Source organism: Acinonyx jubatus, chromosome E1 (genome assembly GCF_027475565.1).
Source record: "Acinonyx jubatus isolate Ajub_Pintada_27869175 chromosome E1, VMU_Ajub_asm_v1.0, whole genome shotgun sequence".
NCBI classification, from domain to species: Eukaryota; Metazoa; Chordata; class Mammalia; order Carnivora; family Felidae; genus Acinonyx; species Acinonyx jubatus.
Genome location: NC_069397.1, coordinates 28,848,284 through 28,859,658, shown reverse-complemented (window position 1 = coordinate 28,859,658; position 11,375 = coordinate 28,848,284). Strand labels below are relative to the sequence as shown.

The following is an 11,375-nucleotide window of genomic DNA, read 5'->3' as shown; positions in this document are numbered from 1 at the left end:
ATCCACATTGTAGCGTTTCGCTTTTTCATTCCTTGTCATAGACGCATGATATTCCGTTGTACATATGTGCCACATTTCGCGTACCCACGCACCTGTTCAAGGACGCTGCCGGGCTTCCACCCTTTGGCTGTTGGGAACAGCACCACTATGAGCATGAGCGTGTTCCATGTTGATCTCAGACTCCGTTTGTTCAGCCCCATCCGTCTGTTGTTTTTATAATGACTCTTTACCCCCAAATCCCCTCGTACACACACTTTCCAAAGGTTGCTGATTACTGTGTTCAATCACAACGTGCCCCAGATGTGTTTCTGGACTTCTCCGCCATCGCTGCAGGGCCACCTGTGGTTTTGACTACCCGGCACCCCTTTCCTCTCCTTCTTGCTGAAGTTGTGCAAGTGTTCTCCACTCTTCTCTCCTGTTCTCAGTCCGTGACTCCAGCTACTGGCTCCGGGATTGGTCCTGAGGGACTTTGCTGGAACTTTTGTTAATAAATGGCTCTTCTTATACTTCCTGCAGGCCCTACCCTCCTCCAGTCTAATGGAGATCCTGGGGGGTCCCCAGGCTTCCCTGCCTCTGAAAGGCCCTCTTTGTAGCCACCTCCAGTGCTGGCCCCTCTTGGAAACCTTTCTGCTTCTCCCTTGCCTGTAACTTCCGGGCTGGTGGCCTCCTTCCCTTGCCACTTAACCCCTCCATCCTGTCAAAGAGCCGCTCTGCTTGGACACACGTCCCTGCCTCTCACCTCTCCATCACCCACTGCATGGAGCACGGTGTTTTTTGTATAGTAGGTGCTGATTTGAATTGTGTGAAACCAAGGTCATCTTCCTCTGCACGGCTAGGTTCAAGTAAAGCCCCAGAGCCCTCCCACACCAGGTGCAGGACTTCAGGGAATTGCTACCAACGTCATCCTGTTGGGGATCTGTGATGTCCGGGCGTAGCCTACTTCCCCTTGAGGTCCAGCTTTCCAGGTCCTGATCCTGGTCACCTGCAGGGTCCTATGTGTCCTGGGTCCCTGTGCTCAGTCCAGCTCTGTGATGAGTTCTGAACAGCAGGAGGCGGGGTGGGGGGTGGGGGGCTGCAAATATGACCAATTCACTCCTGGCTCACTGCATGGTGGGCTCTCCGTCCTTCAGGCCACAGTTCTCTTCCTGAAAAGTTCTCTGCAGCCTGATTTTTTGTGAACATGTGTACGTTTGTGTGTTTCATTGCATTTCACGTGCATCCTAATTGTTTCTTTCTCTTTATTTCTGAACATTTAAAATTCACTTATTCAACAAATGTTTATTGGGCACTTCTTTTGTGCTGGGCGTGTGCAGTGAACGAGATAGGCAAGGTTTCCATTCTCGAAGATTTTACATCCTCGTGGATGGTGGGGGAGGGAGCTGGCAATTAGCAAGGAATCGTAAATTGGCACAATAATTTCAGAGAGTGAGAAGTGCAAAGAAGGTAAAATAGGGTAATGTGCTAGAAAATGATTTAGGGATGCTGGAGAACGTTTTGAATTTGGGTGTTTCTTCTTCCCTTTTAAAATCCAGCTTCCATGCTGTTAGGAAGCCCATGCTGCCCATGCTGAAAGACTGAAATAGAGGATAATCGAGGCCCTCAGCTGGACTCCCGGCAGGCAAGAAATAAGGCAATAAACTAGATAGCAATGGGTGGGGAGGTGACTTTAGAGAGGTTGACCAGAAAAGGCATTTGCAAGGAGGTGGTACTGGAACTAAGATTTGGGAAGTAATAAGGAGATATCCATTCAGTGAGCCGAGAAAGAATATTCCAAGCAGGAAGAGTAACAAATGCAAAGGGCTTGAGGAGCTACAGTCATTTATTTGGTTTGAGAAATGGTAGGGGCTGGTGGTATGGTGTAGATTGGAAAAGCAGGACAGGATCAGATCACGTAGGGCCTTTTAGGCTACGCCAAAGGGGTTGAGTGCAGTGGGAAGCCATTGGAGGGATCAGATTTTGCATCCCATAGAGATCCCATCTTTGGCTACTCCAAAGGAAGTCCCAGGGGGTAAGTTAGAGGAAGAACTCATTTATAAGGTAGATTCCCTTTGAAAAATTTAACCTATGAAAGAAGCCAACATAGAAACATTGGACGTGATACACACGGGGAAACTCAAGTTCAGAGAAGTCAAATGACTTGAGCTTTTGTACAGGACATATCCGAAAGTCCACCAGGGGCTCGTGATGCAGATCAAGGAGACCGAGGGGATGGATGTATAGCAAATGCCATTTATTTTCATCCCCCCAATTTTGCTTCAGTCACCACTTTGGTAAGAAGAGAATTTCAACCATCTGCAAGTAATCCAAGAGCCTTACTAACCTGCCTACCCACACACTCCCCCACAAAAAAAAAAAAAGAAAGAAAAAAAGAAGCCAACTCCAGAGCTTGTACTCCTGCGTTCTCCACAATCATTTCTCTGTATTACAGCTCTTGTCATCTTGCATTATACATGAATAACTAATCAACCAAACACAAACCCACTGATGAAAAAAACGCATGGTGGATCTAGAATGTGAGCAGGGTGAAGAGTAATATTAATTTCACTGGTAAATAACAAAGTGGGAGAAAACACGAGCGATGTTAAGACAAGAATTGTGTTTCTGAACACTTCTGGGAAAGGAAACGTCCCAAGAAACAAGGGGAGGGGGAAGCCTAGGACCAGATTCACCATATTGGGAATACACCGACTCCATTCTTTCTTCCTCTGGCTTTCACAAACATAAGGAACATCATGGGTCCACCAACTGGCCATTGAAACCACCGTCTGTGTGCCTCACCGAGTCGAACAATTCAGGTCATAATCTTCTACTCTTCCCTAATGAATTGACAGGTGTTAGTCTTAGCTCACCTGTCACTATTGAAGTGGGCTCCAACCAAGTCTTACTCTCTTTGAACTTCCACAGTGCATTAGCACCATGCTCGGTGTGCAGTCGGTGTTCAATAGATGCAGCCTTCCACAAACTTTCTAAATGAATTCGTCTCTGCCTCCAGCATTTCCCCAAAATGTGTTTCTTTGCCACTAAGGACGAACTCCTAATCTCCACCTCCGGGGTTTGGTCTGGAAATATTTCAGCTTTTCTCCTCCTCCTCCTGGATTTCTTGGTGGCACCGGACGCTGTCGAGACCTTTCAGCTGTCTTCCGTGACTCTGAAATCCCCTGATTCTAAGCATTCCACACCCATGGCCTCTCCTCTCTGACCTCCAGCGATTTTTTCCCCCTTTGTCTGCACTTGCAAGTACGTATACCCTGAAGACTCTGGTTTTCTCTCCTGTCATTCCTCCCCTCTAAGAAATTAATTACATCTCATCTCAAATCAATCCGCGTATCTATTATCATGTCACGTTATGCGCAAAATGCCTGTTTACGGGCCTGTGTGTCCAACTGGACTTCAAGTTCCTCTTGGTGCCCTGGCGCCTGGCACAGAGCTGGCAGCAAGTAGGTGTTTAATACACAAGCCCCACGGGGCAGACCATCTTCAAACTATGCTCGCAGGAAGGGCGGGTGGAGGCTCATATCCCCATCATATAGAAAGGGCACCGCCAGAAGCTCAGGGAGGTGAAGCAAACATTGAAACCCTGATTCTCCGTCCCAGCTACTGCGATTCTCTGTCTTCAATGCAATAAGCATGCTGATTTTGCCAATTGTAAAAGGACTGTCAGGCTAATCTCGATGCTGTCTAAATACTGGCATCCAGTCCTTTTCATGCTCTTCTGAACAGGCTTGAATTTGCCAGCGCCTCTCTTAAAATACAGCCCGCAGGACTGAGCATAAAACTGCATGTGGCCTGACCTGCCAGCACGCGTGGGATTATTGCCTCTCTCCCTCCACACTCTGTCGTTCTATTAATAGAGCCTAAGATTGCATTAGGGTTCTCAACAGCCTCCTTGCGCTGTAGGTTCACATCAAGCTTGTGATCAGCTAACCCCCCGGGTCTTTCTCGTGAACGCCTTCTGTCAAGCCAGACCTCCCCATCAGCCACTTGGGCAATTGATTTTTTGAATGTTCATGATTATCCATGATCCAGACTAGCAGGTACGAAGCCAGGTCTTGCCCTCCTTTCTTGCGAGGCATCTGCCGAGTGGGTGATGGGGTCTTGGGGCCTGTTCACAACCCAGAGGCGTGGCCGTCCACTGTCGGGGGACCTCCGGCATCATGGGAGCCACAGAAGCGAGAGGATGGTGACAAAGTTAATTTTCTGGTTCACTTCAAATTATTCTTACGTTTATTCCTTCTCCTCTTGGGTTACGGTCCTTTCTTCATCTTGTTCTAATCCGGGCTGTTTATAGGCACAGCCTCTTGTTCCTCCCACCCATGGGCACAGCCACACTTTTGTTTCTTATGCCCTCTCCAAGCGGTATTATTTTTAGCACGAGTGTCTTACTCAGCAATTTGCTGTAAAGTCTGCCCTCTATTGTCCTCACTCCTAATCTTTTCTCTTATTCCTTTCGTCCCTCCGTCTCTGTGTGTCAATACAACGTGGAGCTACATAGATTTGATTTCGGCCTGTTTGAAGCCCCTTGGGAGGTTAGAGTGCTTTCTCCACTCTTCCCTTCATCCATTTTGCAGCCACTTAGAACTGGTAACTGCAGAAATTGCAGTGTGGGCTATCGTGGTGGGTGTCGGTTTAATCTTCAGGAAACCTCTGGATCTATGGGGCTTGGGTCTCCCAACTCAATGTCAGGACCCTGAATTCTGGAATCTGGGGCCGGGAGACAAGAGAGACAGCTTCTCTTTCCTCCACCAGCAGAGGGAACTGACACGTCTGGGCGCAAGTAGGTGTTCCCCGCATCTGCCAGAAGAGGGCGTCATACCCACGGTCCTCCACAGTTGGAATTTCTCACACAGAACTAGATCCTATCGGGTTGGCTTCCTGGAGACCCAAAGATATGACGGGACAACGCTACGGCCATGCTTCGTATTGCTGCTTTGGCCACCTGGAAAAATGGTAAAAAGCACAGGATTCTGAAGACGTGGACCAAACGTGGGTCCAAGCTGACTGGTGGTTTTGTGGGCTAAGCTGTGAGCTTGTTGCTGGCCAATTGGCGGGCTGACGGGGCTATGGGGCGAGGCGGTGAAGAGGCCCTCTGAGAATGTTGGCGTTCACAGACACAGCAGTGTGCGTGGTGGGGCCTGGGTGGAGGGCCCCATCCTGGGCCCTGCGTATTTCCAGCTGTGACATTGAGATTTCTGTCCGGCAAGGCAGAGGGATGGGGCAAGGCCCCAAATGGGTGCAGAGGTGTAAGGCCAGGTGACTGCAGCACTGCCTCAACCATTTCCAGGTGGAGTTAAAAGGCCCAGCCAATTTCTTCTGGAGGCCCCAGCACCTTTCATCAAGGCCAAATTGGTAACTGATTAAAAACGAAGAAATGGAAGATTAAGCCCGAGAGGCCAGAGGAGAAAATGGTTTCCAGGTGGAAAGGACCCCCCGCTCTATTAACACCACCGCGCGTTCAAGCGGCCCGCTGCTCTCCCACCCTCCCGGGCAGCGCTGGGCGGCCGCCAGGTCTAGCAGGCAAAGGGCTCCCTAACTGCCAAGTGGCAAAGATGCTTAATAAAATATTTACCTACACGTATACGAATAATGATGGCCGAATGACAGACGGCAGTTAAACAGCTTGAAGCTGCATGGGAGAGCAGCTCTGGGATAGTGTCTGGGAAAACAGTAACTTTCTGCTGAATTCCAGGGACTTAGCTCCCGGGCCTGCCATGCCCAGGCTCACGGAAGGGAGCTGCGGTTGGGGTTGGGGAGGGAGGGGGCTCCGCACCATGGCACGGGTGTCCTCTGAGGGAAGTTGCCACCCAGAGGTGCTGGGGCCAGCCTCACACTGGACCCCGTCCTGCTCTTACAACTCCCGGAGAATAAAGATGTCTGATCCCTTTCTGCGCGCACCTAGGATCCCTGCTGTGGTCAATCAATGATGTTGATATTTAATAGGAGTCTGACTTTTTCTCACTTGGGTAAACTTGTAAGCAGCCTTTGCCCTGGCTGGGTGTGATCATTTTGAGTTGGAATCGAGGAAAGTGGAAGCCAGAGGGGGAGAGAAAAAAGCAAAACTCTTCAGCCACAACACTAGATTTCTAGCTGTGTCCTTTGGGAACATGGAAAGGAAAAAAGGAAAAAACATCGGCTAAACAAGTTTTCTCCCCCCACCCCCCTCTATTACAGACCTTTTTGCATTTCTCTCCCCGGTTCGGGAAGGAAATAACAAAGCAAAGCAAATTTTCTCCATTGTTTAAATAGACTTTTATGTCTCTAAGTATATCAAACAATGTTAGGAATAAATAAATTACACATAAAGGTATTTATATGGTAGATAAGAGTGTTTGAAAAATACAGCTTCACCTTCAGGCTCACACTCTCTGCCTTTTTTCATGTTCTTCCCAAGTATTTTATACCTCTGGTTACAACTGTTAGAAAAATACCATCTTGGGGGCGCCTGGGTGGCTCAGTCGGTTAAGCGTCCGACTTCGGCTCAGGTCATTATCTCACGGTTCGTGGGTTTGAGCCCCATGTTGGACTCTGTGCTGACAGCTCAGAGCCTGGAGCCTGCTTCAGTTTCTGTGTTTCCCTCTCTGTCTCTGCCCCCCCTTCCCTGCTCACGCTGTCTTTCTCTCAAAAATAAATAAACATTAACAAATTAAAAAAAAAAAAAGAAAGAAAAATACCATCCTGGCTTTCCCATATGACACAGATCTAGAAGAAGGACCAACCAATGAAGGGTCTATATGCACATGCTGATTTTCTATTTCTTGGAAGAAAACAAACTAGTTTTGAATGTTTTTTTATTTTAAATGTTTCTTATTTTTGACAGAGAGACAGAGAGCGAGCAGGGGAGGGCCAGAGAGACAGGGAGACACAGAATCCGAAGCAGGCTCCAAGCTCTGAGCTGTCAGCACAGAGCCTGATGCAGGGCTCAAACCCACGAACCGTGAGATCATGACCTGAGCCGAAGTCAGACGCTTAACCAAGTGAGCCACCCAGGCGCCCCTGAACTGGCTTTGAATTTAAGAGCACGCTCAGAAGTCGTAATTCTTGAGGAAAGAAGCTATTTATTTATTGAGGGGAAATACAAAAGGCCCATTCCTTTTAGGCATGAAATTTATACTTGGTGAAGTTCTCATCAATAAAAACTCATTTTACTAAATATTTTCTGGTAAAAATATGGTTTGTTTTTTCGGTGCGAAACCTTCCATGCTTGTTCTTAAGGGTAAGGCTTGTGGGAGACTAAGGGAGATAAAGTGAACATACTCTTTAATCAGAGAGGCACTTGGCTTGGCAGTGAAATGGAACCCTGAAAAGTAAACAAAGCACATTGTGTGAAAAGGAGCTAGTTTAAATTAATCTTGCTTTTCCAATTTGAAAACATGCTCATGGTTGTTAGCAACTGAGTCAAGACATTTAAATCATATATATACTTTTATATCTTGACAGTGACCTTTTATAAGTGTGCAGTGGGGATAAGATGATGAGCAAAGCAATGCTCCAGAAAGAGCATTTTAGGTAATTGAACATGAAATGTGTTGCAATCTGATAACATTAATAATACGCGATCGCTACTTTCCATCTAATATGCAGTTCATTTGGCCAGAGTCTAACTGAAGCACTCTATAAATGTTAGCATATGAATCCTGTTGTAAGTCTATAAAGTACGCAGCCCTATTTTAGTGCTTTAGTTTTGAAGTATCTCTGTATTCGTTATCTATTCTGGATAACAAATTATCCCAATTTAGTAGCTTCAGACAACCAGTCTTTACTATCTCACACAGTATCTGGGGGTCAGGAACTGGGAATGGCTTAGTTGGGAGGCTCTGGCTCAAGGTGTCTCACGTAGTTGCCGTCAAGGCATAGATCGGGGCAACAGTCATCTGATGGCTTGACCTGGGCTTGCAGATCTTTTAATGTGTCTAACTCACAATCCTGGTGAGATCACGTTGCCGACAGCAAACCTCAGTTCTTCTCTACATGGGCCCCTCCACTGGGTTCCTTGATTGTCCTCATGATATGGCAGCTGGCTTCCCCCAGAGAAGTGATCCACAAGAGGGAACAAGGTAGAAGCCATGATGCTGTTTGTGACCTAGACTTGGAATTCACACACCATCATTTCCTTCACATTCCGCTCATTAGAAACCAGTTACTAAGTATAGCCGATGCTCAGGGGGCTGGGAACTAGGTCCCACTTCTTGAAGAATTAAAGAATTTGTGGTTATATTTTAAAACCACCATAAGCCCCTATTTACAGATGGGGAAATTGAGATGGATGATGGCTTATTGGTGCCAGGTCACCAAGCTACTAGTATGACCCTATGTGCAAGGTGGCAGGCTGTTTTATTTCCCCTCGTCCGTGCCATCCACACACAAAGCAAAACAGAAAACCCCACGTTCCTGAAGTCACTGCACACAAATTCAAACATCGGCCTCTTTAAAATGGCCAAGATGGTCTAAAAGCAGCAGCGGGCTTTATGTTTGGAAATGGAGGAGATGGACATTAGACTGGAAGGTAGGGGTCAGCTTTCCTCTGAATCGGCTCTGCCACTTTGAGAGGAAAACATTCTCCAGGGACGGGCTCCTCTTTTGTAAAACAAGAAGGGTTGGCTGAGCGGTTTCCAAACTTGGTTGCCCATCACAGTCCTCAGGGGAATGAAAGACTCTCTGGCCCTTTAACCTCCAGGAATCTCTATGATTAAAAGGTCCCTGGGAGTCAGAGGGCTAGCTGCGCACATGCATATGTTGGGCTAGATTACTTCCTATGTGTTCAGCTCCGACATTATCGGAACTTCTCCGAGTGCACGTGCCCGGGAAAATCACTGGTTCTCAAGCCTCACTACAATCGTCAGGGAAATGTCTGAAAAATATGATGCCTGGGGCCCTCCCCAGGCAAAATAAATCAGACATTCTGGGGTGGAGCCCAGGGATCATTATGGTTTGCTTGTTTTCATCAGTATGTTTTAAATAATCGTGCTTAGCCTTGGTTGCCCATTAGAATCACTTGGGAAGTTATAAAAAAGGCCACTGCCCAGATGGTCCTCCAACCAATTAAATCAGAATCTTCTGGGTGGAGCCAAGCATCAGTAATTTTTTAAAGCTCCCAGGTGATTAGAATGGATACCCGTACTGACCTTATGTTTGCCTCATTTGCGATGATTCCAATGCCTCCTCACCCATAAAAGATTATTCACGAGTTCACCTATACTTCAACTTAAAATAAAAGTTAAAAAGAGATTATTCAGAGGACAAATTATTCAGGAGGCTTAGATGCCACCATACTCTAAGAAAAAATACACCTGACATGGAAGACATTCAACATCTGAAATGGAAGTGAGTTCCATTTCTGGCAATATGGCGGATGAAATAACTTTAATAATCCTCCCACTACAACCCATCTCTAAACACTGGCCAAAATGTAAGGAATACCCAGTGAAATGAGGTCATGAGATAGGCCCCCAGGGCCAGAAGCCAAAGGGAAATGGCAGTTAGCATGGTGAGAAAGTAAGTGGGGACAGAGCTGGCGTTGGGCAGGTTGCTGGCTTTGAAAGCCTGGAGTTTCAGCATCCCAATGGGAAGGACACTGTGGTTTGGGCCTGTCCAAAGCAGGGAGGGGCTACTGAGGTCCCCACATTAAGCCGGAGCCCTCAAAAGGGTGAGTCATTTTAGAAATAATTCACTGGAAAAAAAATCTTCCTAATGGCACAGGAAGACAAGAACATTTGACTGTCTTGGCATGATTTGAAAGTGGAGAAAGAAGTCTTCACTGAGAATTTGGGACCACAGCCCACCTGGATATAAATTTGGGGCTGGGAATTACCCTACCTGTAGGATCCAGGAACCAGGAAGCCCAAAACTGGTAAGTAAAGATAAAAATGCAGACCCAACATCAAACCACAAAACATATGTGGATACCATCCACCATAACCGAGAGGCACTAGACACGAGAGTCCTGAGAACCTCAGGAGAGACAACTATCAGACAGACTCTACATTAAGTTTAAAATTATTAAAGACATAAAAGAACATTTGGAACCATGAGAAAATAACAGTATTTTTTAAAAGGTGGATCTGAAAGAGAACTAAATAGAACCTCTGGAAATGGCGTATACTGTCACTGCAATGAAACTCAGTGGAAGGGTTACACAACAGAGTAGCCACAGCTGAAGAAAAAAAATGCAAATGAATCTGAGGTAATTGCCCAGGAATCATCACAGAGAGACAAAGTGAAGGAAAGTCTGAAAGAAAGGTTCAGGGTATGTTGCCTCGAAAGGGGGGGGGCATATCATACACCTAATACAGGTACCAGAAGGAGAGAATAGAGAGAATTAGGGGACACAGGACTTAAATAGACAATGACAGAAAGGTTTGCAGATTTGATCAAAACAAAACAAAACAAAACAAAACATGAATCCTAAGATTTGGGATATGCAATGAATCTTGAACTAGGTAAATAAAAAGAAATTCACACCTAAACACAGCACGGTAAGACTGCAGGAAGCCAAAAGCAAAGAGAAAATCTTAAATCTGGAGTGAAAAGCCAGATTACCTACAAAGGAAATCTACATGTAGACTGACAGCAAACGTCTCCACAACAGAGAAACAATAAGAAGTGTGTTGGGGGTAAAACAACATTAGATCTAGATTCTATCCCCAAAGAGATCATCATTCAAGGACGAGAGTACAGTAAGACCATTTTATATTCGTGGAGAAAGCAGGTGACTCAATAACTTCCCTGGAAGTCCTACTAAAAGATATGTTTCAAGGAAAAGGGCTGGTAACTAGAAAAAAAAAGAAAAAAAAAAAAAGAATGGTACGCCAGAAACAAAGGTGAACAATTTGGTAAACCTGGGCAAATCTAGACAAGAACTGCATAAAACCAAAATGACAGTAGTGATCCAACATAGGCGTATTAGAAGCAGGTGGGTCCAAAATAACAAGCAACACTAACATGTAAGAGGGAGGTTGTAATGGAAATGGAATCATTCTTAGTTTACGGTATAGTTTTTTTTTTTTTAATTTTTTTTTCAACGTTTATTTATTTTTGAGACAGAGACAGAGCATGAACAGGGGAGGGGCAGAGACAGAGGGAGACACAGAATCTGAAACAGGCTGCAGGCTCTGAGCGGTCAGCACAGAGCCCGACGCGGGGCTCGAACTCACGGGCCGTGAGATCATGACCTGAGCCGAAGTCGGACGCTTAACTGACCAAGCCACCCAGGCGCCCCAATTTACGGTATAGTTTTAGGAGGGATGGATTAAGCGTGTATGTTAAAAATTGTAAAATAACCACCAAAAGACTGGAAATGGAATTTACAACTTCTAAATTAAGAGGAAAGGGGAACAAAGAATTCTCGATCGATTCAATAGACAGAAAGGAAGTAAACAAAA

The 11,375-nt window shown here is 46.0% G+C and overlaps 1 long non-coding RNA gene across 1 annotated transcript; it reads right to left on the bottom strand.

Annotated features, from left to right (window-relative positions):
* Positions 1-7,032: 7,032 nt before the first annotated feature.
* On the bottom strand, positions 7,033-10,973 carry LOC113592573 (uncharacterized). Its single transcript, XR_003412474.2, has 2 exons — positions 7,917-10,973; positions 7,033-7,294 (listed from the first exon to the last, which is right to left on the bottom strand). It is a non-coding gene; the product is annotated as an uncharacterized LOC113592573 (long non-coding RNA).
* Between the last annotated feature and the right edge of the window lie 402 nt (positions 10,974-11,375).